Below are 26,852 nucleotides of genomic sequence, written 5' to 3' on the forward strand. Positions count from 1 at the left end.
CAGACTGAAACAGGCTCCAGGCTCTGAGCTGGCAGTCAGCACAGAGCCCGACGCGGGGCTCGAACCCACGAACCGCGAGATCATGACCTAAGCGAAAGTCGGACGCTTAACCGACTAAGCCACCCAGGCGCCCCTAAATCTACCTTTTTTAAAAACTGGTTTCTAACTTCCATTGTGATCAGAGAACATAGTTTGTATGATTTCAACCCTTTTTCATTTTTTGAGGCTTGTTTTATGGCTTAACCTATGTTGTATCCTGAAAAATGTTCTGTGTGCACTTAAGAAGGTGTACTCTGCTGTTATTGGTTGGGGACATCTTTAGATGTCTGTTAGATCTAGTTGGTTTGTTGGGTTGTTCAAGACTTCTGTTTCTTTGTTGACCTTATGTTTGATTATTCTGTTATTTAAAGTATAATATTCAAGAGTCAATTGTTCAATTGTCTTTTTTTCAATATTGTCATTTTCTCTTAGCCTATTTTGAGGCCTTGTTGTTTGGTACATATATATTTATAATTGCTATATTTTTTTGATTTATTGACCCTTTCATCATTATACAATGTCCTTTTCTTTTTTTTCTAGTAAGGACTTTTATCCTCATCCTTTCTCTGTTAATTGATGTAGCCATTTCACTTTTCTTTGTTATCATTTGTATGGTATTTCTTTTCCAGGGTGTTAATAAATACTAGTCATAGTGAATATGTTTTTGGGGAGCACTTCAGTATCTCCCCTTAAACATGATTCTGGCTTATGTACTGATTATGTTAATGAAGTTTTATCAGGTATGGATTTTAAATATTTTTAAATGTCTTTTCAGGTTTTTGGGGGGTGATTTTTCTTCTTTAATATTTAATTTCAATTATAATAACTAAATTTGTTAATAATATTTAACATGCCACATGTTCATGGTATATTATTAGTTTAATGAGTGACAAGTCCTTTGAATAGTAAATTTTCCTGGCATATTTTAAAATTTCAGTCTTGGGGCACCTAGGTGGCTCAGTCGGTTAAGGCTCCGACTTTGGCTCAGGTCATGATCTCACAGTTTGTAAGTCAGATTCTTTGTCTTCCTCTCTCTCTGCCCCTCCCCTGCTCACATTCTGTCTCTCTCTCTCTCAAAAATAAATAAACATTAAAACACTTTTTAAAAAATTTTAGTCTTAATATATATATTCCTAATATTTTACAAACATGTCTCTATTCAGTTAGAGAAATGCTCTTATTAGTAAGTTTATTCCCTTTTGCCAATCTTTTTGTTATGTTTATATTAGGGGACTAGATTGTGTGTGTGTGTGTGTGTGTGAGCGCGCACGCTCATGTTTTTGTGTGAGAGAGGCAGAGAAGTATGGGGAGGGAGAGGGGAAAGAGGGAAGAGAATACATCATACAAGAGAGCTAAAACACAATACTGGGTTTTAGAAGCTGTGATGTAATACATTTTAATGCATGGTATATCCAAATCTGTATTGTAACAAATTACAATATAATAATTTTTGACTAAAATAATTAAGGCTAAATATTTTTACCATTAAATTAAAACCAAATATGTCTTATGGGTGATACTTCTTGAGACATACATGTGGCAGCATAGTATGATTGAAAGTCTATGGGCATATTAAATTTAAAATTTGGTTTTTGAGTTTTAAGAAGTTATAGAAGTAATACCTAATGTCAAAAATTTAGCCATACATGTGGAAACTAATTTGACAATAAACTATTTGTAAAAAAAAAAAAAAAAAAAAAAAAAAAAAAATTAGCCATACAAAGTAAAAACTAAAAGTAGTTCTTCATTGGCCCTGCATATTCCTCTCCTAAAACAGTTTTCCAAAGACAGCCACAGTTAGTGATTTGCATGTATTCTTCCAAGCCTCCTTTTGTTAATTAAAAAAATTTTTTAAAATTGTTTTGGGGGTAATTATCTTAAAAAATATTTTTTTAATGGCTATTTATTTTTGAGAGAGAGAGACAGAGCATGAGTAGGAGAGGGGCAGTGAAAGACAGAGGCAGAGTCTGAGGTAGGCTCCAGGCACTGAGGTGTCAGAGCCTGGTGCAGGCCTAAAACTCAGGAACCACAAGATCATGCATGACCTGAGCTGAAGTCAGGCGCTTAACCAACTGAGCTATCCAGACGCCCCTCCCTTTTTAAAAAAAAATTTGTTCTCAACTGCTTTTAAAGCAATTGTAAATAAATATTATATTTATGTATATATAAATATATAAATAATATATAAATATATAAACAATATAAATATTTTATTTTTATTTATATATAACTTATTTACATTTTAGCAAAAATAGATCTGTAGTTTGGTGTTTTTTTTTTGTTATTTTGAAATTTTTTTGTAGATATATAAGAAATGTATGAGGGACACCTGGCTGGCTCAGTCAGTAGAACATGTGACTCTTGATCCTAGGGTTATGAGTTTGAGCCCCATGTTGGGTGTAGATATTACTTATAAATAAAATCTTAAAAAAATTTTTTTAATTAAAAAAGTATGAGTTCATTTTTCTTGGGAATGCTAGAAAGAAAACAATGGCCCATACGAACTCCCTGAATTTCACTCATCTCATCTGTAAAATAGAAATAAAATAATATTCTTAGTGGGACTGTCAATTAGGATTTGATGAGATAATGTATTTAAGTTCGAAGCACAGTATTCAATAAAAGAGATGAGTTAGTTAATTTGAATATGTATCAGCTCTGGAGTTTTTAATGAAACACATTTTGGCATATAACTATATGATCTGACAGTGATCTTTTGACTTTTGTCTTCATTCGAGGTCCTCTAAAAAAGAGAAGGTCTTACATATTTTCCTTCATAGCTTTGTGTGCTATACATATAAGTTTAGGTTAAAGAGGCCTTTTTTTCTTTATTAATTATTTACAATATTTCCCCCCTCCTTCCCTTCTAGCCATTAATCTATTCATTTTTTTCAAACCCTCCTTCACAATTTTTGCGAGTTTCATCTATTGTCTGTATTAATTATGTTCTTGGTATTTTCTTTAAGATTGCCCCACTGGAGAGCTATAACAAACCAAATAAAATCCTAAAAAAAAAAAAAAAGTCATTAATGTTAATATGCTTCATTTTGGTGCTCTATGATCATGTCCTTTTAAGTTACGATACGCCTTCTGAAATATTTAATGGTCAAGTGTCATGCTGCTGCAACTTGCTTTTAAATGGGTCAACAGTGATGACAAGTGTGTGTGTATAAATACGTGTGTGTAATTATACATACAGGTGTAGATAAAAATATGAGGCAAAAATGTTAATTGGTGACTCTTGGTGAAGGGAATACAACCTTCTGCTTCAGTAGAAGTACATTTAAAAATGTAAATTTGGAAAAATAAATGTAATTAGAATACCAATTAAAATTTAAATCACCTCACTTTCTTTAATAGATCTGCTGAAAGAGGAAATTTTATTATTACCATAAATGGAAAACAAGCATCCCTTGTCATAAAGAAGGTAACCGTAAAAGTTACTTTCAAAGTTTTATTAAAATGTGGCTGGATCCTTTTATCTGCCAGGGCTGTGAGCCTGAGGCCTGCTCTCTCAAAGGAACATTAGCAAACATTACAGAGGTGTTAAAGACATATTAGCACCAAACTGAGACTTTCTCCTTGACTTAATGAGAGAGTATGGAAGAAAATTAAAAAGGGAATAGTTTTATGATTTTGTGTGATTCAGGTCACCTCAAAGCATCACCATACTTGGGAAACACTGTCTCCATTGATAAAAGTGTTAGAAGGAAAATAAACTTCTATACTGAATTCTGGTTATAATGTTCTTCCATATTGAATTATCATCCTTACTATTTGGTAGTTTTGATCACTACAGATGCATGTTGAGCTGAATGGTATCCTGGCCTAAGGCACATGTCAGATTTCGCAGTCTAAATTGTCACTGGTTTTTTGCTCTGATGTGGTTGGGTTTTTTTTTTTCTTTCTTTTCTTTCCTGCTATATTGTTCCTGCTGTTATTTGGAAGCCACTAGGTTGCTTTGCGTCTTGAACAATGAAAGGATCCAGATCGAGAGTCTGCCTCGCGTTTTGTTATCCCAGTACAAGACTCAATTGAATAAAACATATTACCCATCTGGCCTGGAAATCTCAGTGGCACTCAAAATAACTTACTAACAAGTTGTTGGATCATGATATCTTGATTTTCTGAAAGTTCAGCTTCTTTTTAGCTGTTGCTAAGAGAGAAATTTCATTGACATGAGGGACACGAGGACATGTCTGCACGCTGCCAGTTGTTTTATAGGCATTTGGCTCTGCCGCCTTGCAGATGGTTAGACTCTGGGTGGTGGGTAAATGAAATGTGTGCTGATTATCTTATTGAATTAAGGTAACCTTTTGTCGTTCACTGAATTCTGTAGACCAGTTGGTCAGTGAGCAGCTGCTCTGTGGCTTGGTTTGAGTTTTGAAGCACACAAAGACCATCTTAAAGGGTGGTCAGTCTAATCCAGGTATTCAACAAAGCAATAGTGAAAGCCTTCTTCTCTTTTGACACTGTTTTCTGTTCTGATGGAAATGATTGAACAAAAACGTTTTTACTTTTTGCTCAATTAACTAAGTGATTAAAGCAATGGTTTTTTGATTGTTTGGCTGAGTGCTTCAGAATTTTTTTTACCTAATGTTTTAAGTGGAAGAAGATATCTTATCCTAACATTTGATGTTAGAAGCATTCTAATTTAATGGCAGAGTCTATGTTTGAAGATGTGTGATAGACTAATGGAATTGATTTTTAAGATTATTGTCACAAATATTCTGGAAATCGAAGCATGCTTCAATGATGCCATTTCTTGGCAAATTCCAGCTGTGAAAATCTACCATATTTTTATATGGATTCTATCTCAGTTTCCGGAAACTGTTTCAGGTGGCCGCCGCCGCTGCTGCTGCTGCTGCTGCTTGTTCTTCTTCTTGTTCTTCTTCTTTTAAAGTAAACTCTATCTCCAGGTGGGGGCTTGAGCTCAAGACCCCAAGATCAAGAGTCACATGCTCTACAAACTGATCCAGCCAGGTGCCCCAAGAGGCTTCGTATTTAATAAAAGTGTTCTTAATTGTTTTTAGCAAATTGATGAAATTTTATGGCTTATTTTTCTTTTAGGGGAATTTTTTGGGGACTGATCTTTTTGGTTTTACTCAGGGTTCAGTCTAGGTGTCCTCAGAGAAGATGACTGTAGCCACTAGTTGATTTACTTAGTGTCAGAGAGAAATCATTTAATAGTAATTGATGAGGAGCCATCTCATTTCTCTAGTTTGGTCTTCTGTTGGGCTAGGAGACTTTTATTCAGAGCCCAGTTTTTCATTTGTATTGATATGCTAATGATGATGATAATGCCTACCACCATTTACTAAGCACTTATACTGTGCTGGGCACTGGACTTAGCCCTTTCGGAAGTTCTTTATTTCTATCCTCACAACAGCTTTATGAGACAGGTCTTATCAGCTTCATCTCAGAGATGAGAAGACAGCCTCCCCAAAGTATCTCATGCAGTATCACATAGCAAATTTGTGCCTAGGCTGTACTGGAGTCCAAGACTCTTAGATTCCAAGGCTCATATTCTCTTCTGCCCTGCTGCTGTTTTAATGTAGATCAGTCTTGTTACTGAGCCACAATATTTTGGTCAAGTTTAAAGGCATACTAAAAGTTCTCTTGTCATAATTATGGTAAAAATAATATAACAACATTAAAAAACTTTTTTTGTAGTTGTATACTGTCCATAATCTTAGTACCCTAACACAACTATTTTGTTTTTGTTTTTCTCTTCCAGATTTGTCTGTGTGCATGTCCTTTTCCATGACTATAATCAAAGCATATCTGCAACTGTCTATTCTGCTTTAAAACAAACACTATTATTTCATATGTATTTTCCATTTTACTTTAAAAGTTTATTTATTTAAAGTAATCTCTACACTCAGAATGGGGCTCAAACTCACAACCCCAAGATCAAGAGTCACATACCCTTGCAACTGAGCCAGCCATGTGCCCCAATATTTTCCTTTTTTTTTTTTTAATTTGAGAGAGAGAGGTGGAGGGGCAGAGGCGGGGAGAGAGAGAGAGAGAGAGAGAGAGAAGAAGAAGAAGAGAACGAATCTCAGGCAGGCTCCATGCTTAGCATGGAGACCGACCCAGGGCCTGATCCCATGGCCTTGGGATCATGATCCAAACCGAAATCAGGAGTTGGATGCTCAACCAGTTGAGCCACCCAGGCACTCCAAATATTTTCCATTTTAAATGTAAGTCTTTAAAAAGGCTTTTCCTGATCTCTTTGAACCTCCCATCTAAATGAAGTCCCTTTAGTAATTCAAATGAAAGGCCCTATACTTTTTCTTATTAGCCCTTCTTAGAGTCTGTATATTTATTTGTCAGGTATTTTTTAACTTCACATGTCCCTTCCAGATGGAAAAGCTTCACAAGCACAGAGACCTTATCTCTTTGCTCACCTCTGTTGAATGAGTGAATGTCAATCATGTTTTCTGATCCTGCGTTAGAGGTAACATAAAGATACTTTATTTTATTTATTTTTTAATAGTTTTGTTTATTTTTTAGAGAGAAAGAAGGAGCACGAGCAGGAGTGGGGGAGGGAGAGAGAAGGGAACAGAAGATCTGAAGCCTGCTCTGTGCTGACAATAGGGAGCCTATATGGGGCTCCAGCTCCCAAACCCTGAGATCATGACCTTAGCTGAAGTTGGGCACTTAACCGACTGAGCCACCCAGGCGCCCCAATGTATAGACATTTTAAATGTGAGACTGAAATTGAAAGTCCTAAGGGCAGGTTAGTTCATTGGAATTTCAGGCCTTGGTTTGCATTTTATGGTTGAAAGCTGCTCACTTGGGCTACTCTGTATCTTGATGTAGGATGAGAGAAGTCAAGAGTCTATTTAATGATGACCAGTGAGTCTCCAGATCAGATATCTGCTAAGTTCAAATAGATCCATTTCATGTCTTCATTTTCATTTTGCTTGTTTGAACTTAAATTGTCTATTGAAAGAGATTATTTTAATTACTTCTTCTCTCCTGTAAAACACTTTTATGAGCTAATGAAACAAATTAAACAGTGCAAATGTTTGTAGTATAAAAGACATTAGGATTTATAACTATTTAAGACTTGAATTTGAAAGAAGAGACTGTTATACATAACCCTGTGGGATATATAGTGATTATTAGGAAGGTCTAAAATAAATCATATACTTCAGGTGTGGAAGAAAGCCAACTGCCTGGTATTATAACAATCTTACTAGGATAATCTGTAGATATCTGCAGATGGAAAAAAAAATGGAGTAGAAAACAAAAGTCTTCTTTTTCTTTAAGTTTATTTATTTTGAGACAGAGAGAGTGTGAGTGGGGGAGGGGCAGAGAGAGAATCCTGAGGAGGCCCCACCCTGTCAGCGCAGAGCCTGACTTGGGGGCCCAAACCCACGAACTGTGAGATCATGACCTGAGCTGATACCAAGAGTTGATGCTTAACTGAGCCACCCAGTTACCCCCAAAATTCATTTTTAATGTTTGACGTTTTAAAAACTAGTTTTGAACATTGTGGTGAAGATCAGTCTTTGAGTTGTTGGAAAGCAAATGGAAACAGGCGTTAATCTCAATCACCCTTCTCTTCAGTTCTTCAAGCTCTGTTCCTGTGTCCTCTGCTGCCAGGGCTTGCTTGCTCCTTCTGTAAGCTCCTTCTTCTCCTCGTGCTCCTGTGGATTCTTCCACAGCCCTTCTCTCTCCTTTGTACTGTCCTATGTCATGATCCATGTAGCAGAGTGTTTGCCAAGTAACCACTTGCTCCGGAACCTGTGCTGCACATTCAACCAGAAGTTAGACATGCCTCCTGTCCTGGCGGTGTCAGTGCATGGATGTGTGCGTCAGGCCGAGACCAGAACCAGCAGCACTAGAAGAAAACTACCACTAGTATTAATTAGCAGAGATACACCCCTCACGTGGCCACATGTTACATGGCCATAACATCCTAGCAGCCTTTTTGCCACTTCTGCTGCTTACTTCTTTTAACTGAGGTATAATTGTCATACAACATTATATTAGTTTCAGGTGTACACAACATAACGATGCCATATTTGTGTCTATTATGAAATGGTCACCCCAACAAGTCTAGTTAACATTTGTTGCCATATGTAGTTACAGAATTTTTTTTTTTTCCTGCAGTGAGAACTTATTCCCCTTCTTTTACAGCCTCCTCACCTCTAGTAATTTCTCCTCTTCTGAACCATTGTAGCATTAGCGCTCTTTCTTGTCTGTCTGCCTCAGTTTGGTGGGCCTTGACGTTATGGGCTAGTTGTAATGTAATAGAGATGGAGACCATGTCTTTTTTAAAAATGTAAATTAAATTAACATTTAAAAAGTTTTTGTTTTAATTACCCGGTACTAATCATGACAAGTGCACTCCTTAATCCATATCACTTATTTCACCCCCACACACCCCCTTCCTTTGGTAACTGGCAGTTTGTTTTCTATAGTTAAGAATCTGTTTCTTGGTTTCTTTCTCTTTTTTTCCTCCTTTGCTCATTTGCTTTGTTTCTAAAATTCCACATATCAGTGAAATTATGTGGTATGTGTCTTTCTCTGACTGACTTACTTCACTTAGAATTATACTCTCTGGCTCTATGCATGTTGTTGCAAATGACAAGATATCATTCTTTTTATGGCTGAATACTCTTCTACTGTGTGTGTGTGTACTTCTTTATCTGTTCATCAGTCCGTGGATACTTGGGCTGCTTCCACATCTTGGCTGTTGTAATAAAGCTTCTATAAACATAAGGGTGCATACATTGTTTGAATTAGTTATTGTATTCTTTGGATAAATAGTAGTGTGATTGCTGGCTGGTAGGGTAGTTCTATTTTTAACTTTTTGAGGAACCTCTATACTGATTTCTATAGTGACTGTACCAATTTGCATTTCCACCAATAGTGCAGGAAGGTTCCTTTTTCTCCACATCCTTGCCCAACATCCTTGTTGTTTCTTGTGTTTTTTATTTTAGCCATTCTGATAGGTGTGAGGTGATAGTCTCATTATAGCTTTGATTTGCATTCCTTCATAAGTGATGATGAGAATCTTTTCATGTGTGTACTGGCCATTTGTGTGTCTTCTTTGGAGAAGTGTTCATGTCTTCTGCCCATTTTTTAATTGGATTATTTTGTTTTTGGGTGTTGAGGTGTATCAGTTCTTCATATATTTTGGATACTAACCCTTTATCAGATATGTTATTTGCAAATATCTTCTCATTTAGCAAGTTGCCTTTTAGTTTTGTTCATTGTTTCCTTCAATGTGCAGAAGCTTTTTGTTTTGATGTAGTTCTGGTAGTTTAATTTTATGTTTATTTCCCTAATCTAGAAAAAAGTTGCTGGGGCCAGTGTCGGAGCAGGTACTGCCTGTACTCTCTTCTAGGATTTTTATGGTTTTAGGTCTCACATTTAGATTTTTAATCATTTGGCTTTGGCTATTTGGGGTCTTTTGTGGTTCCATACAGATTTTAGGATTTTTTTGTTCTAGTTCTATGAAATATGTTGTTGGCATTTTGATAGGGATTGCAATAAATTTACATCTGGGTTTTTAGTTTATATGGACATTTTAAACAATATTTGTTCTTCCAATCCATGAGCATGGGACAGATGTCTTTCCATTTGTTTGTGTTGTCTTCAGTTTCTTTCGTTAGTGTTTTATAGTTTTCAGAGTCTAAGTTTTTCACTTGTTTGATTAGATTTATTCCTAGGTATCTTATTACTTTTGGTGCAATTGTAAATGGGATTTTTTGTTAATTTTTCTTTCCACTGCTTCATTCTTGGTATAGAAATGCAGCCTATTATGTAGGTTGATTTTGTGTCCTGTGACTTTACTGATAAACAATCAGCTCTCGCAGTTTTTTGGTGGAGTCTTCTGGGCTTTCTGTGTAAAGTATCATGGTATCTGCAAATAGAGGAAGTTTTACTTCTTCCTTGGTGGTTTGGATGCCTTGTATTTCTTTTTGTCGCCTGATTGCTGGGGCTAGGACTTTCGGTATTCTGTTGAATAAATGTGTTGAGAGTAGATGACATCCTTGTCTTGTTCCTGACCTTAGGGAAAAGCTCTCAGTTTTTTCCCCCTTAAGGAGGATGCTAACTGTGGGTTTTTCATATATGGCCTTTATTATGTTGAAGTATGATTCTTACACCTACTTTAAGTTGTTGAGGGTTTTTATCATGAATGGATGTTGTACTTTGTTAAAAGATTTTTCTGAGGATCAGGAATATGTCTTAAACTTATTTTTATCATTCACTCTGCTGTTTCTCTCTGCCCTGCCCCCTCCTCCTTCCTTCCTTCCCTCTCTCTCAAAATAAACAAACAAATTTTTTAAAGGATAATTTACTGTTGCCCCAGTTGTGTGCCATAGTTTATTTACTTCCTCCTCGTTTCCGTTTAGGAGCCTATTTTCCTTTTAGGTTTAAAGAGCCTGTACTTGCTCTCTTGCAGCAGCACCCTGTCTTCTCATATGGGCTAAGGAATAGACATCCTCACTAAACATGAGAAAATTGAGGCCTAGAGAGGTAGAGTCACACACACGCATATATAGGAGTCAGACCACATCTTCTGACTCTAAAACCAGTCTTCTTCTTCTTCTTCTTTTTTTTTTTTTAATACCACTGTGGGCTTCTCTTTCAAGCTGAGGGTGTGTATCTTTCCAACACTATAAACTACGTGGTTCTGGTGTGCTGAACCATCTTGGTCTTTTTTTTTTTTTTTTTTTAATGTTTGTTTATTTTTGAGACAGAGTGGGGGTGGGGCAGAGAGAGTCGGGGATAGAGGATCCAAAGTGGGCTCTGTGCTGACGACAGTAAGCCTGATGCGGGGCTCGAACTCATGAACTGTGGGGTCATGTCCTGAGCCAAAGTCGGATGCTCAACCAACTGAGCCACCTAGGCGCTCCTAATCCATATTGGTCTTACTCACCTTCGTAACCTTCACAGTGCTCACCTTAGGGTGAGGTTAATGTTGAATCCCTCCCAGTTCTGACTACATACTACCTATTGCCCTTACTGTGGAAGAGAAGGGGCCTTCATTGACTTGTATCTATCAGTGTGCAGTCTTACCCAGGATGTCATTGACATGACCACTTCATGTTTTTAGTAGCTTACTTACTAATTCCTTCATTTAGTCGTTCAAAAATATTTATTGAGTGCATACTCTGAGCCAAGCACTGTTCCCAGAGACACCCCTGCTTTCATGGAATTTCTATTCTACTTGGACAGTTGTTGATAAGCAAATAAACCAACAAGGTAATTACAGGTAATTACAGACTGTTAAGTGACATGAAGGGAATCAAGAGCAATGTGAGAGAGAAATACCAAGGAGTGAGGCTGTGGACATCATACTCTGGAAAGTTCCTTAGGAGATATGAAAGGATGAGAAGGGGTCAGCTGTGGGAAGAGCTCAAGGAGGGAAGTACTTGTGTTTGAGGAAGAAAAAGGCATCTCATGTGGCTATAGCAAAGAGACCCAGGGAAGGGCAGCAGAGAATTTAAAGCTGGGGAACAATACAGTTTGATTTGTGTTTTTAACATCACTGAGAGACATGACAATGAAATGAAATGTGTGTTTCTGGACTGGAAAAAAAATGTTTTTGCTTCAAAGGAATTATTAAGACAAATGGCAGAATTAGACTATACACCAAATATTAGATAATAGTATTATATCAACGTTAAGTGTCCTGAATTTGATAATCTAATGTTGTTATGAAGAGAATATCCTTGTTCTTAAGAGGGGTGAAGGGTCATGATCTTTGTAGTTTATTCTCAAATGGTTCAATAAAAAAAGAGGAATCAGAGATGGCAAATTGTTAAGGGCATATGTGTGTTTATTGCAATATTTTGCAACTTTTCTGTAGAGTTGAACATTTTTTAAAATAAAACTTTAAAGGTCACTGAGGCTGCTGGGTATGGAAGAAGTTATGGGGGTGAGAGAGGCACGCTGGCTTGCCGGAGGGCGTTGGGATGATGGCTGCATGCACTGGGGTTTCACAGTGGAGAGGGAGAGACGGGGACAGATCGGGAAATGTGTTTTGGAGGTGGAACAGACAAGAATTTGCTAATCGATTGAAAGGGGAGGAGAGGGAGGTAGAAGTTGCCCTTTGGAGCTCTTTGATATTTATGGACTGAATTCCAGTAGAATCTTATCCTTCCTAAGGTGTGTTCAACCCCGGTCTGTTTTACTCAAGTCAGCCCCTCTATGGGTAGTTACCACAGGAATTTATTTCACGGGTGAGGGGGAGGCCCAGGAAGGTAAAGTGACTAATATGAAATTAGCACATATAGGCAGAAAATGTCTTTTCTTTCCTTTTCTTTCTGCCTTTCTTTCTTCTTTCCTTCTTCCCTCCCTCCCTACCTTCCTTCTTCCTTCCTTCTTTTCTCTCTCTCTCTCTCTCTCTCTCTCTGTCTCTTTCTTTCTTTCAGAAAATTTACTTTCTTTACCCAGAAAACCAAAATGGGATTAGTGCTCTTCAAACTGAATTCTCGCCCATTAGATTGTTATGTAATCAATGAAATAAAGGGCTACTATCATTAAACAAACAAGCAAACAAACTGAATAAATAACACGTACTTACCCACGTAGGGAGGGTAAATAACTTCTCATGGAACTTCTGTTTCAGTTAAATATGTATATACTGGGTCATGATATAAAATGTATTTTTTACTTTGGGTTACAATCAGAAGTTGGAAAGTCATGCAGAGGATTGTTGTAAACAGAGATCTTGCAGTTCCCATGGGAATAAGAAAGCAAAAGACAAACTGACTTGGGTGGCTACTGTTGGCTGTCTTGTGTTGTTTATTTCTTTAATGATTGATGGACTATAAGTCAGTGTTTTCTTAGTTGACTTCATAGCCATCCTCTACTTTCAGTCTTAAAAGTGCTTGCTTTGTGCCAGGCATTGTTCTAGGCAATAGGAATGAGGAGGACAGACATGACACTCAAGTAGCTTACATTAAATGTGTTACCAAGTACAAACATAAGATTCCTTCAGTTGTATATTATGTGATAGGTGCTCTAAAGATTCAGTAGGACTGGTCTGGGAAGGTGATGTTTAGGTTCAGACCTGGGTGAAATTGAAGATACAGCTTTGCCTCAGGAAAGTATCCCAAGCAGAAGCAGCAGCTGTGGCAAAAGCCTTGAGTTGAAGACAAGCCAAGGGTATCAGAGGGACAGAAAATTGGCCCTTGAATTTGTAGTGTGGGAATCCAGGCAGAGTGCAGGGAAAGGAGATCAGATTTAAGATATTTTTTGAGAATAAAAACCAACAGGACTTAATTGGATGTAGGATGTAGAGGGAAGGGCTTAAGGATGAATCTGGATGGATAATGATGCTGTTTACTGGTAGGGAAGGCTGGAAGCTTAAACAGAAATGTGATTTGGGAGTAAAAGAAATCTATAGTTCTCTATCTGGCCATGAAGTTGAGAGGCCTATTGGACATCCAGATAGAGACCCAGGTGGTCAGTTTGATAGTCAGGATCTTGGGTAAGAAGTCTGAACTAGAGATACAAACTTGAGACCCATGAATGTATAGCTGGAATGGGGCCAATGAGCTTACCCAAGCTTACCTGGGCAAGGGTATAGATCAGAAGAGTAGAGGCCTGAGGCCAGATTCCTAGGCCATGTAAGAGAAAGGAGCATCAGTGACAGAGGAAAGCCATGTAGGAGCCTAGAGGAGAGGGGAGGACTTAATATCAATTTATGTAGCATCGACTCTCCACTTTTGAGCCCTGGACTTACTAGCAGTAAGAGAAGTTAATTTATCTTGAGAACTTAATCCTCTGTGTAAGATATATATGCTTTAAACTTCTAAAATGTTTTATTTAATTAATACATTTTGTGATAATAGTACTCATTTTACAGAGCTGTTTGGTAAGTTAAATTAGTTAATACAACTAAGTGCTTCAAACAGTCCCTGGTACGTAGTAAGAACTTAATAATTGTGACTTGTTTGTGGCAGTGGTGATTATGAGAAATCACTTTGGGCTTAAGGTCTAGATTCCAGATTAGTAAAGAAGAAAGAGAATAATAGTGCTGGCTATTCATCTGAACGTGTTATGAGATAATCAGTTTTGTTTAGCTGGTTCCCTGAGTTGCATATTAAAGCAGTTTTGAGCAGTGAGGGACCTTGTTACTATAGTGCCATTAAATGGTGTTATCAATTGACCCTAAAAATCAAAGTGATGGAAAATTGTCTCCTTTTTTCTAAAACACTTCATTTGCTGTTGCTTCATAACATCTCAACCTTCCTTTCAAAGTCAGGAGGAGATATTAATTTTTACTATACTGCTACATCTTCACACAAATTATCATCTGAAGGAGCTTCTTAGAACTGACAAATGAACTCTTCCTTTCCAAGAGGAACTTGTTAAACCAATAAAGTTCAAAATTCTAATTCCCATTCCTTACTAGTGTGTACCATTTTATCCATCTCGAATAAACATACAACCTCAAGCACCGTACTAGGCAAATAGATTCCTTTTTAATTAGTAGTTCTATATACAGAATTTTATCATAGTGAAATTTATAAACCAAAAGGGAACAAATATTTACACTTGCAACTTCATGTCAGCATTGCCCTGAAAATGTAAATGTGTCTCCCATGTTTCTACTATGGCAGTAGAAAAATAAGCTTCAACTTAGGAGCATATCTGCTCTGTCGTGTAGGGAATATGGAAGATTGGCAGTGTTCTTTCTTTGTGACTGACATTACTTTTTTTCGCACAAAGACTTGTTTTATTAAAAGCTAATCTTTATTTTTTGTTTTTTTGTGGTATTATTTCTTAGGCATCTCTAAGTACCGAGGCAAAGTTTTATTTTGAGGAGTCAGTGCTTTTGTATTTATCATAAGGAATTATTTCTCAATTTAAGTAGACTTTTTTTATTCCAAGGCAAAATTACATCAACCAGAAAGGTTTCTGTGAACAGAATAATGTAGAGCTGAGGTTTTGTGTGTCAATATGAGCAGCCTGATAATTTACAAAGGAAAATTTATTTACTTATTCATGGTTTTTATTTTGAAAGAGAGAAAAAGAGGGAGAGAGAGAGAGAGAGAGAGAACAAGCGTGAACAGGGGAGGGGTAGGGAGAGAGAGAATCCCAGGCAGGCTCCATCCTGTAAGCACAGGGCTCCATCTCATGAGCCATGAGATCATGACCTGAGATGAAATTAAGAGTTGGATGCTTAACTGACTGAACCATCCAGGCGCCCCTACAAAGGAAGATTTTAAATGATGCTTAAATATTAATGGTTTAAAGATCTCAATCGAAATGAAAAAGCTCATTAAAATGTATTGAAATAATTTAGAAAAAGGATGATGATTTTGCCAAGATTTCAGAGATGACTAATTTTTTTTTCAAGGTTTTACTGCAGTTTTGATTGAGCTGCATTAAGTGGCTCTAATTTCATCTATTATATGTAGTTATACTATGCCTGCATCCCAAAATGATTTTAGGTCACTTAGGTCATTAAAATATATTTAATATACTAATTTGTTTTTCAAATCATCAAAAATACTTAAGATGAAAGAACAGATCAACCTTGTGTCTAGAATGAATAATTTAGTTCTAAATATCCTAGAAGCTAAGGAGAAAGGAGAAAGATGTGGTTTTTAAGATTTTCATTGTCAGATAGGGAAGCATAGGAATTTAAGAAGAAAGAATTTTTTCCCTGCTTTTTCTGAACTTAAAGACAATTTATTTTGGATTCTAATCCTGTATAGTCAATAATGAGTAATACCGTTGACAGTCTTTCTTCCCACTCCTCTCTCCTCTTCCCCCAAAGGGAAACACCTGATTGTAAAAATAATACTTGCATGCTGTTTATATAAAAAGAAAAATTTCAGACAAATCAGAAATACATGTATTAAAATTTCCTTGAATGATACTATTTCTCAGTTCACAGAAAGGGGTGCCATTATGTCATAACTCCATGAAGATGTTTTCTTTGTGTGTGTGTGTGTGTGTGTGTGTGTGTGTGTATGTGTTTAAAAAACTTTTTGATGTTTATTTTTGAGAGAGAGAGGGGGATGGAGGAGAACATGAGCAGAGGAGGGGCTGAGAGAGAGAGAGGGAAACACAGAATCTGAAGCAGGCTTCAGGCTCTGAGCTGTCAGTACAGAGCCTGATGCAGGACTTGAACTCTCGGGCCTTGAGATCATGACCTGAGCCAAAGTTGGACGCTTAACCAACTGAACCACCCAGTTTTTTGTTTTTAATTTTAATAGGCCCCACGCCCAACATGGGGCTCAAACTCATACCCCTAGATCAAGAGTCCCGTGCTCTACTGACTGAGCCAACAGGTGCTCCAATGGAAATGTTTTTGTAAGGCACTTTGATGATAATAAGTTTAGCAAACATTTATTGGGCATCTCAAATTTGCCTGTGCTAGGAATATAGAAATGAGTAAGGCACCACTCTTTACTTTAAAAAACCACTCCAGGAAAAGTGGGGTTCACTTAACTCATCACATAAGCGACTCATCAGATAGTTCATATTCGCTGAGTACCTAATATGGATATAGTACATAGTGGTCAGCTGGGTCTGTAAGGTGCATCAGTAACTAACCATACAGCTAATGCTAATGTTGTGTGCTGAGTGCCTAGGCTTGTAGGGTGCAAATTACTTTGAGAGCAGAAAAGAGAATTTTGTTTTGCTGGGGAAGGCTTTGCAGAGGGAGAAATTTTTAGGTTGCAATTTAGTGTCAGCGTGTACCAGATAGCCCAGAAATGGGGAGAGCGTTCTAGGCAAAGGGAATAGCAAGTCGAGTTTTGGAAGTGTAATCAGACTGTGTCTATGACCAGTGCTAAGTAGCGGATGGCCCAACACAGCGTATGGCTTAGAGAAAGTGTGTTGGAAGATGAAGCTGTGAAGATGGTAGAATTGTGTCCAGAAAATAAAAAAAGGACCTTATTTTGTAAATAGTCTTAAAACAATTTTTTATTGTTTATTTATTTTTGAGAGAGAGACACACACACAGAGGATGAGCAGGAGAGGGGCAGAGAGAGAGGGAAACACAGAATTTAAAGTGGGCACCAGGCTCTGAGCTGTCAGCACAGAGCCATACATGGGGCTGGAACTTAAGAACCATGAGATCGTGACCTGAGCCGAAGTCGGACACTTAACCGACCGAGCCATCCATCCAGGAACCCCTGTAAATGGGCTTTTAAGGCAGAGGAGGAAGGATTTATATTTTAGGCACAACACAGGTGGAAGAGCGGAACATTGATTGGGGGGTGGAAAGATTAGAGGCAGGGATTGAGATGCTAAGTGAGGTAAGAACAGCATCTGTGTGGGTTGAGAGGATGAATCAAAATGCAGAGACATTTCTAATCTGAGTTGTGTGCTCTGAGAGCCAGGAGTCTGTGAGGGATGAAGTTTGCAGAGGAGAGAACAGGGAATGCAGACCTTCAGGGTTATTACTGTCTATTCTGAGCAGTTTTACTTCTCATTCTGTTCCCTTTAAGTAATAATTGTATTAGTAAATATCTTTTTTTTTTTTTTTTCCCAATACAAAAATTGCTACCTCTTGGCCTGTTCTGGGGATCAAGCCCATGATGTTGGTGTTCCTGCCACATTCTACCTAACTGAGCTAACTAGCCACCAGGCAGCTAGCCCTCTATATTAGTAAATATCTTAACAGAAACTTTACTTTTTGGGGGCACCTGGATGGCTCAGTTGGTTAAGTATCCGACCCTTGGTTTCAGCTCAGGTCATGATCTCACAACTCAGGAGTTTGAGCCCTGTGTGGGGCTGTGTACTATCAGCATGGGGCCTGCCTGGGATTCTGTATGTGTGTGTGTGTGTCTCTATGCCCCCTCCCCATGCTCACATTCTCTCTCTAATAAAATAAATAAATATTTTTAAGATAGTGCGAGCGGGGGAGGGGCAGAGAGAGGGGGAGATGGCAGAATCCGAAGCAGGCTTCAGTCTCTGAGCTGTCAGCTGACTGACCTGGGGCTTTAACCCACGAACGGTGAGATCATGACCTGAGCTGAAGTCGGACGCTTAACTGACTGAGCCACCCAGGCGCCCCTACATATACATTTTTAAGTCTTTGAGAGTAAAGCCTCTTTAGAATAAAATCAAACTTGTTTGAAAGATATTTTTTAAAAAGAAACTGTAATAAAGTTATATGTGCCACTGTGTAGCCTTGACTTACCCTCTCCTCACTGAGGCAGAGTGTTGCACCTTTCAGGACATTCTAGTCCATTCCCCATATCCGTGGGCCAGAGACAGGGGGAGTCTTTGAGCTGATACTAGATTTGGACGCTGGCTGCTCCACCTTCGAACTATGTGACTCTTGGTCTTTTACTTTATCGTGGAGCCACAGTTTTCTCATCTGCCAAGTGGAAAGATTAGTATCTTTTGAAGCTTTAAGAGAAAAAGGATTTGTTGGTTCAAATTGGAAGATTTCCAAGAAAACTACCTGGCACTTTGAAGGTGCCAGTTTGAGGTTGTAGACTTGATGTTTCACACCTATTTCATCACCATGGAAAACAAACTGTTCACATTTCAGCTTTTAAAAAATAACCCAACTGTATACCAAGCAAATACCCGTATCCCATGTCTGGCTCAAACCTTATTCATCTCTGAGCCTTTTTTGTTTTTGTTTTTGTTTTTGTTAACCTCCTTGGTAAAATATACATACCTGCTGTAAAAAAAAAAAAAAAAGAGAGAGAGCGAGAACAGCTTACTCTTTTTAAGTTGTTTTCCATGACTACTGTTAGGTTGGGAGTGGCCTGCTGACTCTTAAGAAGTCTCACAGATAACGTAAGTTAGGAATATGTCCACCTCAAATAATGGAGAACTTCAGTGGAGATCGAACATGTGGGAGTTTATTGTCTCTTGCAGCAGTCGTGTGGAGTAACTCTGAAGCTGGCATAGCCAGCTGCCCGCACTGCCACAGTGTTCATCCAGACCAAGGGCCTGTGCCTGGCTCCCCTTCACCATCTTTAGCATAGTGGTTTTCCTCATGTTCTTCTTAGAAAGTAACTTCGTGTCTAGACATCACTTCTCTGTTCTAGCAGGAAACAGAGGGAATGGGCCAAGGGTAACAGCAAAAGATTTCTCCTGCTGAGGCTTTTCCTTCTTATCAGGAAATGAGGCAACCCCCTTCCCACCAAGGGCTTCTGCTTATATCCCATTATCCTGAGCTCAGTCTCATGGCTGCAGGTAGTCAGGGAGGTCAAGAAGTCTAGTCTTCTTGGTTAGAAATGCAAAGGAAAAGGTGGTGGGTTTGTTTGTATTAGTCTACACAGTATCTACTCTTCTTAGGGCAACAATATCTTAGTTACCAACATCTGGATCTTACCTATGGGGACCAGTGTCCTGGTTTGCCTAGGACTAAGAGATTTCCTGGGATGCAGGACTTGGCACGCCATAACCTGGACAGTCCTAGGAAAACCAGGATGATTGCTACCCTAGTCCTTCCTTTCCTTTTTTTTTAAAAATTAATTAATTAATTGATTAGTTTTTAAATTTATATCCAAGTTAGTTAGCATATAGTGCAACAATGGTTTCAGGAATAGATTCCTTAATGCCCCTCACCTGTTTAGCGTGCCTGTTTAGTGATATTGAATCAGTGGAACATATTGGAAGAAGAACGTCATGGATTTGCCTAGTGCATATGAGATTTTGACCAGATGTCTTAGGGCTGCAATGGTACCCAACTCTAGGGGGCCTCTGATCACAGCAGCCTGGGATTAATTCTGTAATAATTTTTAGTGATTGACGGATTATCCTGAAAAGAATTGTATGTTATCTCAGGCAGGGTATATGTGTTAAACTCTGTTGCAGGCACATACTAGCTAGCACACATGTAGGGGTGGAGTATTAGACATCAGAGGCTCTCCTGACACCAAGCTTCCTGCTGAGGTTGACCTTGAAAGCAGTCTTAATGGAGCATCTGGGTGGCTCAGTCGGTTAAGCATCTGACTTTGGTTCAGGTCATGATCTCACGGTTCATGGGTTCAAGCTCCATGTTGGGCTCTGTGCTGACAGCTTAGAGCCTGGAACCTGCTTCAGATTCTGTGTCTCCCTCTCTCTCTGCTCCTCCCCTGCTTGCATTCAGTCTCTCTCTTTCAAAAATAAACATTAAAAAAAAAAAAAAAAAAAAAGAAAGCAGTCTTAATGTAGACCCTTGGTGGGTGACATGATTGGGAGAAGAGGATCAGAGAGAATTTCCCCCCCACCCCCTCCTTTACCCCTCTGCCTGGAGCTGAGATCTGGGCTGAATGTATCTGCCAGGGCTGCAGGAATCCGGATCCTCCTCCTCTTCACTTCATTTAGAACCCTGAGCTCTGCCCCTTCTTCAAGATTTCCTCTGCTCTCCTCCCTTCCCTGTTTGAACAGATTCCTCTTATTTCTTCTCTTACTAGTAGAAATAGGAATCTGGCTCACTGCCTCTTTTTCTTCACCTCATTCTAAAACTGTGTGATGCATATTTTATATTTTCTTGCATGTTTGACTTTTAGTTAATATTTAACGATAATTTTATTCTGTAGACATCTTCTTATCTGATATCTTGGAACTCGTCCCTGTGCCTCTCAATTCTAGCCTCTGATGATGAGGTTTTGTTTGTGTGTTGGGGGGAAGGAAGTGTGCTATTCAGACATATTCTCTTATTAGTGAGATATTACTTAGTATGTGACTAATGTTGTGCGTCTATAACCAGTTGTTCCACCCCGTGAGTCCTGACGTAATTTAGAAAGAATTCTTTCTTTGTTAAAGACCTTTTCTACGTGGGCCACACGTTTCCAGACCTATTTCGTAGTAATTTGTGGTTTTTTAGGTATGTCAGTAGAGATGCTATAGCAGTATGCCTGGATTCTGTTAGATAAACATTTTGTAAGATTGCTTACTTTAAAAAACTGTCTTCGTTTAAAAAGTTAATTTCTTCTCTAATGTCTCAGTAAAGAATTTTTTTAGTAAATCTGATAAATTCTAGTTAAAATACTTTGTTTTTAATATTTTAAGCCTTTTAACATTTTGTTTTTTTAATATTGTAGACCTTGAAACCTCCTTTGAAGGTTGATATATTAATACTTTTTTGGTCTGCATACTTTCTTTTGAATTTTAAGAAATCAGTACTAGAATCTTTAACATGCTTAAAATATCCTTTTGATGGTCAGGGGTTTTCATTAAAAACAGCTAAATAAAATTTTCAACGAATGATAATGTGCATATGGTAACATATTTCTCATCATTTATATGCAATTAGGAGAGTGACTCATGAACTGTTTTCTCTTGAGTTCCTGAGAGTTTATAAAAAGATTACAAACAATTGGCAACAGAATTGAAATAATGAATGTGTAAAGTGGAAGGGGAAAATGTTTCTCATTTGTTCTTCTCTTACCTTGATGAAATTTTTACCACTTAAACTTTTCCAGTAAATTCAAGGTCAGTATGTGAGTCTAATATGGTTCTACCCATCATGGTCTAAGGATTTCCTGTCTTGTCACACAACATGTGTGTTCCCAGAGGGGAAAATACAGTTTGATTTCATGGTGATAAATAGCTGTTCAAGGACACTGGAGTCAGGTATAAAAGGATGATCACTGTTTGAGGACTGTGAGGTAGTGTGAAGGGGAAAGGATGAGATGAAATTTAAAAGTTGACATCACTAAACTCCCAGTTGTTGGTCACCCCTAAGAACTCTAGCTGATCTCCTGGCAGTGTTTGAGGGATATATTTCCTTTGACCTTTATATTAGTAGGATGTCATAGGCCTTAGGATCCAGCATAAACCTGAGCTGAAAACGCATTGGAGTTGTTTGTGACTTGCTAGAGGTGTCCTTACGGTAGAGCACATCTCTGTGAGAACTAGTGAATGACCCTCACCAATTTAAGATCAGTTATTAGACAGTGTCATGGACAACCAAATGAGAACATCACAAATCTTACAAAAATGTGTCAAATCCAGACTCCTAATGCACTGTTTTATACCTTGACATTCCTGGATAAGGTATCTTGGTTTTTACCCCCAGGCTTCCCCTTCTGTATATCGTTATCCACCAGGGTTTTGATTTATTTTTCATTGTGCACTTATTATCCCTTTCATTGCTTCATTCTAGGGAGAGGGGAACTTTTTCATTGCAGTATGCTGTAACTTTGCTGCCTGGGACTTTTAACTTGAAGTCTTAATGTCCTAGAAGTCTGTAAAAGAAATTGAAGATCCTCTATCTTTAACTCCCTATATGTGTGTCTAATCTTTTAAGGAATGTTGGCATTTAGTGAGGAGTGGGACGGGGGATGCCCCAGATAGAGGTTTTGTTTTCATTCACATAGTTTCTTAACATACTCGTGGCAACCTTGCTCCTAGCTTCAGATTTCTTAGAGGACTTGGATGTTTTGGGTTTGTATGCATACATTTTGAAATCCCTGGGTTGAAAATTTCCTGGATGTTTGCATTCTCTACTCAACCTAGGACATTAAGGGTTATATACAAATTAGCCTCTTAAATGACCATTAACTAGAAATGTTATCTGTCCAAAGAAAGGATTCATGTGACTCCAAGTACGTGTTACCCTCTATATAGCATATTACTTTTGGCAACCAGAGAAAGATGAGAATTCTGCTGCATTTGAATTTTTCATTGTGATGAGACAAATCTATTATTATAAAAGCTCTACTCATCAGTGAGAGTGTTTCCTTCTGTTGTTTTAATTAAAGGAGCAGTGTATTTTTAAATTTAATTATGGCACTTTGATGATCTGATACTGGCTGCATGCTAAGAGTTCTTTAGATTTCTAAGATTTATAATGCATCTAGAGCAGAGATGACAGAAATCTTCAATGTCTACACAGCTCAGTAAGATAGCCACATGTGGCTCTTGGGCGCTTAAAATGTCGTTAGTGAGACTGAGGAATTAAATTTCAAATTTTCTTTAAAATTAGAATTTAAGGGGTGCATGGGTGGCTCAGTCAGTTAAGTGTCTGACTCTTGATTCCCTCTCAAGTCATGATCTCACAGTTGTGAGATTGAGCCCCGTGTTGGGCTCTCTGCTAACAGGGCAGAGCCTACTTGGGATTTTCTCTCTGCCCCTTTCCTACTCTCTCTCTCTCTCTCTCAAAATAAATAAATATTAAAAAATAAAATAAAATTAGAATTTAGTTGCATGTGGTTAGTTGGTTACCCATATTAGGATTAGGTAGGTAGCACAGATCTAGAGCATATGGAAAGTTTCTATTTCATATAATGACATCCTGGGCTTTCAAGTTTCTTATTTTTGGTTGGGAAGTTGAGGCAGGTTAAATTTGAAATTGATAATGGAGGATGATGGGGCGCCTGGGTGGCTCAGTTGGTTAAGTGTCTGACTTTGGCTCAGGTCAGGATTTCACAGTTCGTGGGTTTGAGCCCTGCGTTAGGCTGTGTGCTAACAGCTCAGAGCCTGGAGCCTGCTTCAGTTCTGTGTCTCACTCTCTCCCTGCCCCTCCCCCACTCTCACTCTGTGTCTCTCTCTCTCTCAAAAGTAAATAAACATTAAAAAAATTTTTTTAAATAAAAGATAATGGAGAGTGTTGATTGTAGCCACAAGGAGAGACTTCTTTAATGGAGATGTGAGCTTATCAGACTTACATATATTAGAAGTGAACTTTCATTAATTCTAAAAAGAATTCTAATATAATTAATTGAACAAATACTTAGAAAATATTTCCTGTGTCTAAAGAAGCATACTAAATATGGAGGCCAGAGGTGAGTGGAACTTAGCTGGTCCCTTCAAGAAGCTTTCTGTTTGAGTTTTCCTCAAGAGGCTTTGATAAGCCAAAGGGTGAGCTCTGTCCTTGAGCACAGAATGGCACGTGGGGTATTATCATCAGGATTTGGCTTCAGTGCTTTGCGGGAGGGCTGGGGCTGTCACAGTACGAAGAGGAACTGTATATATCTGGGGACATAGTGTTTTGTATAAACTCTGACATGCAAGATTAATTTTGGTTGAGAGAGGGTTGAGGTAGGATTGGGATTTCTTCAGGTGTGCGAGAAATCCTTCTGAGTTCCAGATGCGTTGGAGCAGGCCCTTCGTGTCTTCCCCACTTATGGGAGATGGACTTTCCCAGGACTCTGAAATACTGGGAACAGGGACATTGGACATGGACCCTTCCCCACCCATGCTCACCCTTACCTAGGTGGAGAGGAATTCTTGATAATGCTGAGTTTGGCTCAACTACCAGGAGCGTCTAATGGAGATTAATATTCCCTTAAACAGAAATACAGAGATTATTAAACAAGCCAGATTTTTATTTATTTATTTTTTTATTTATTTTTTTTTTAATTTTTTTTTTTAATGTTTTATTTATTTCTAGGAGAGAGAGAGAGAGAGAGACAGCGTGAGCAGGGGAGGGTCAGAGAGAGAGGGAGTCACAGACTCTGAAACAGGCTCCAGGCTCTGAGCTGGCAGTCAGCACAGAGCCCAATGCGGGGCTCGAACCCACGAACCGCGAGATCATGACCTAAGCGAAAGTCGGACACTTAACCGACTAAGCCACCCAGGCGCCCCATAAACAAGCCAGATTTTTAAAAGTCACAGTAAGAATCCAGCTTTTTTTTTTCTCTCCCAGCTGGCAAGACCCTACCTGAATTCACTTGGCTGTGCTCTTAGTTGGAAACCCAAGGGCAAAAGAAAAGCCACAGAAAAACAGGCTATATCTTCTCCTACTTGAACAGCCACCTTATTTTATTTGCTCACTAAGTTCTGTGTTTTTAGCTAAATAAATCATGAACTTGCAGCAGAGGGGTGTGTGTTCCCACCAGACTATGACCTGTCTAGAACCCTGTGTCTTCCCACTGAGCCACTAACCGGTGCTCAGTGAATACTGCTGGGAGTCAGGGAACTCGGAACCCAACTGTCCTGGGTCCCCTTCCTGGCAGTTGGGTGAGTCATGAGGGCCTGAAGGGTGAATCTCAGACAGGCTGGAGCCGTAGGTTATAGATTAAGAAAGGGAGACTGTGTAAACAGTGGTGAGCTGGACACAGAGGAATTACTGATCTGATCTCATGGTGCAGATGTAGAAGGAGAAGAGCCCGCCTTTTCCCTTCGGCTCCCTGGGACAGGGGACTTGTGTCATGTGGACTGTGTCTTGGCAGCTGGGCCTGTCAGGATCGAATCAGCAGAGTTACCCAATGCTCTGCGGTTTGTTTTTGCCAGGTTAGGAATACAGTTCTGCAGGCAGTCTTTTATATCTGAGACTAAGAGAGAATGGAGAGATGGGTTAACAGTCTTCACACGAGTGTCCAGACACTGCTGGCTCAGGATCTCAGCCATGGATAGTGGGATGTTTGCCTCTCTGTGTGCTTGGTCCTTGGTGTCTGGCCTTGGGCCATGATGTCAGCCTGGCTAGGTTGGCACATACATAGCCTGGAATGGGTTAGGCTTCTGCTTCAGACATTAAGGAAGGGAACTGGCTAGTACTCCCTGAAATAGTGCCCACAGGCTGGCAGAGCACTGACTGACTGACTGGCACCTGCCCCTTTCAGAGGTGGGCTGAGGACAGTTGTAGAAATTTTCCAGTGTGTGGATTGTGAGAGTGTACCGCATCTCCCTCCCAGCACTGTCAGGCCAGAACATCAACAGAGTTTGCAAAGAATGGGTTAACTGTTAGAAGAAAATATTTCTAAAAGTAAGTAATCCTGAGTAGAGATGAGAAAAGATTGGTAAATTTGACTATTTAAAGATTTGGAATGTCTGTATCACTAAAGACAAAAATGCAAATATAAGTAAAAGACAAATGGGAGACTGGGAGAAAATAGGCTATGTGTAATAGGCAAGGGATCAATACAGGGAATATAAGGAGCCTTCCGCAAAACAATGAGATGTGATTTTCTTCCAACAGATTGGCAGAAATTTAAAAGATGAATAATCTGTTTTGGCAACAGTGGAGAAAAATGGGTATCACTTATAAATGGTGAATGTATTTGTTCAGACCTTTTTGGGAGGGCAGCTTGTCACTGTTTGTAAATAAGGTCAGGTATCTTTGATTCAGTAATTCTCTGTCTAGCAAAATATACATGTGCACACTCTCATCCCATCATTGTTAGTAATAGTTAACATATAGAATAATAAAATGCCTGGTGGTATAGCCAGCATAGGGAATATTATGCAGCACCTAAAAAAATGTGGTAGATCGCTAGGCAGCTGTGGGAAACTCTCCCTGATATATTTTTACTGAGAAAAATAAATTATAGAAATACCACATTCATGTAAAGAAAACCTCTGCAAAACTAGATATATTCCCTTTTTTTTTTTTTAATGTTTTATTCATTTCTAGGAGAGAGAGAGACAGCGCGAGCAGGGGAAGGTCAGAGAGAGAGGGAGTCACAGACTCTGAAACAGACTCCAGGCTCTGAGCTGGCAGTCAGCACAGAGCCCGACGCGGGGCTCGAACCCACGAACAGCGAGATCATGACCCAAGCGAAAGTCGGACGCTTAACCGACTAAGCCACCCAGGCGCCACAAAACTAGATATATTCCTATATGCATTGTATTTTATAGATTCTGTATGTGTTGTGCATATGAAATCTCTATATAAAATCAGTTCAATCCATGTTTTTCATGGATTCTAAAACATGTGTTTCAACTATTAACATTTCTATAATCAGTATATCTAACAAGTGGTGGCATGATTTAATAGTTAAACTTTTTTTTCTTTCTTGATGAAGCATAATGTATATTCTAAATGATAAGGTTAGATTTAATGGCAGATGATATGTAAATGCATTGATAAAAGACTCTTCGGAAGGACTGAGATGGGATTGAGGAGATGTCAGTAGACTAGACTTCATCGGTATCATCTGTATTATTTGAAAAAAATTTTTTTAACAAGGAAAATGAATTCCCTTCTC

General features: G+C 38.6%; 1 protein-coding gene and 1 long non-coding RNA gene across 6 annotated transcripts in view; one reads left to right on the forward strand and one right to left on the reverse strand.

Annotated features, from left to right (window-relative positions):
* The window catches only part of LOC120233721, a 29,585-nt gene extending 4,796 nt beyond the window's left edge, over positions 1-24,789 (reverse strand). Inside the window, exons 1-2 of the long non-coding RNA XR_005528895.1 lie at positions 24,587-24,789; positions 18,176-18,355 (exon numbers count right to left, since the gene is read on the reverse strand). This is a non-coding gene — a long non-coding RNA (uncharacterized LOC120233721). The remainder of the gene's footprint in view (positions 1-18,175; positions 18,356-24,586) is intronic.
* KAT6B (lysine acetyltransferase 6B) overlaps positions 1-26,852 on the forward strand; it is a 195,231-nt gene that overhangs the window by 37,711 nt on the left and 130,668 nt on the right. The gene's annotated exons all lie outside the window — the stretch shown is intronic.

Source organism: Hyaena hyaena, unplaced genomic scaffold (genome assembly GCF_003009895.1).
Source record: "Hyaena hyaena isolate Hyena2069 unplaced genomic scaffold, ASM300989v1 scaffold_97, whole genome shotgun sequence".
Classification (NCBI taxonomy): domain Eukaryota; kingdom Metazoa; phylum Chordata; class Mammalia; order Carnivora; family Hyaenidae; genus Hyaena; species Hyaena hyaena.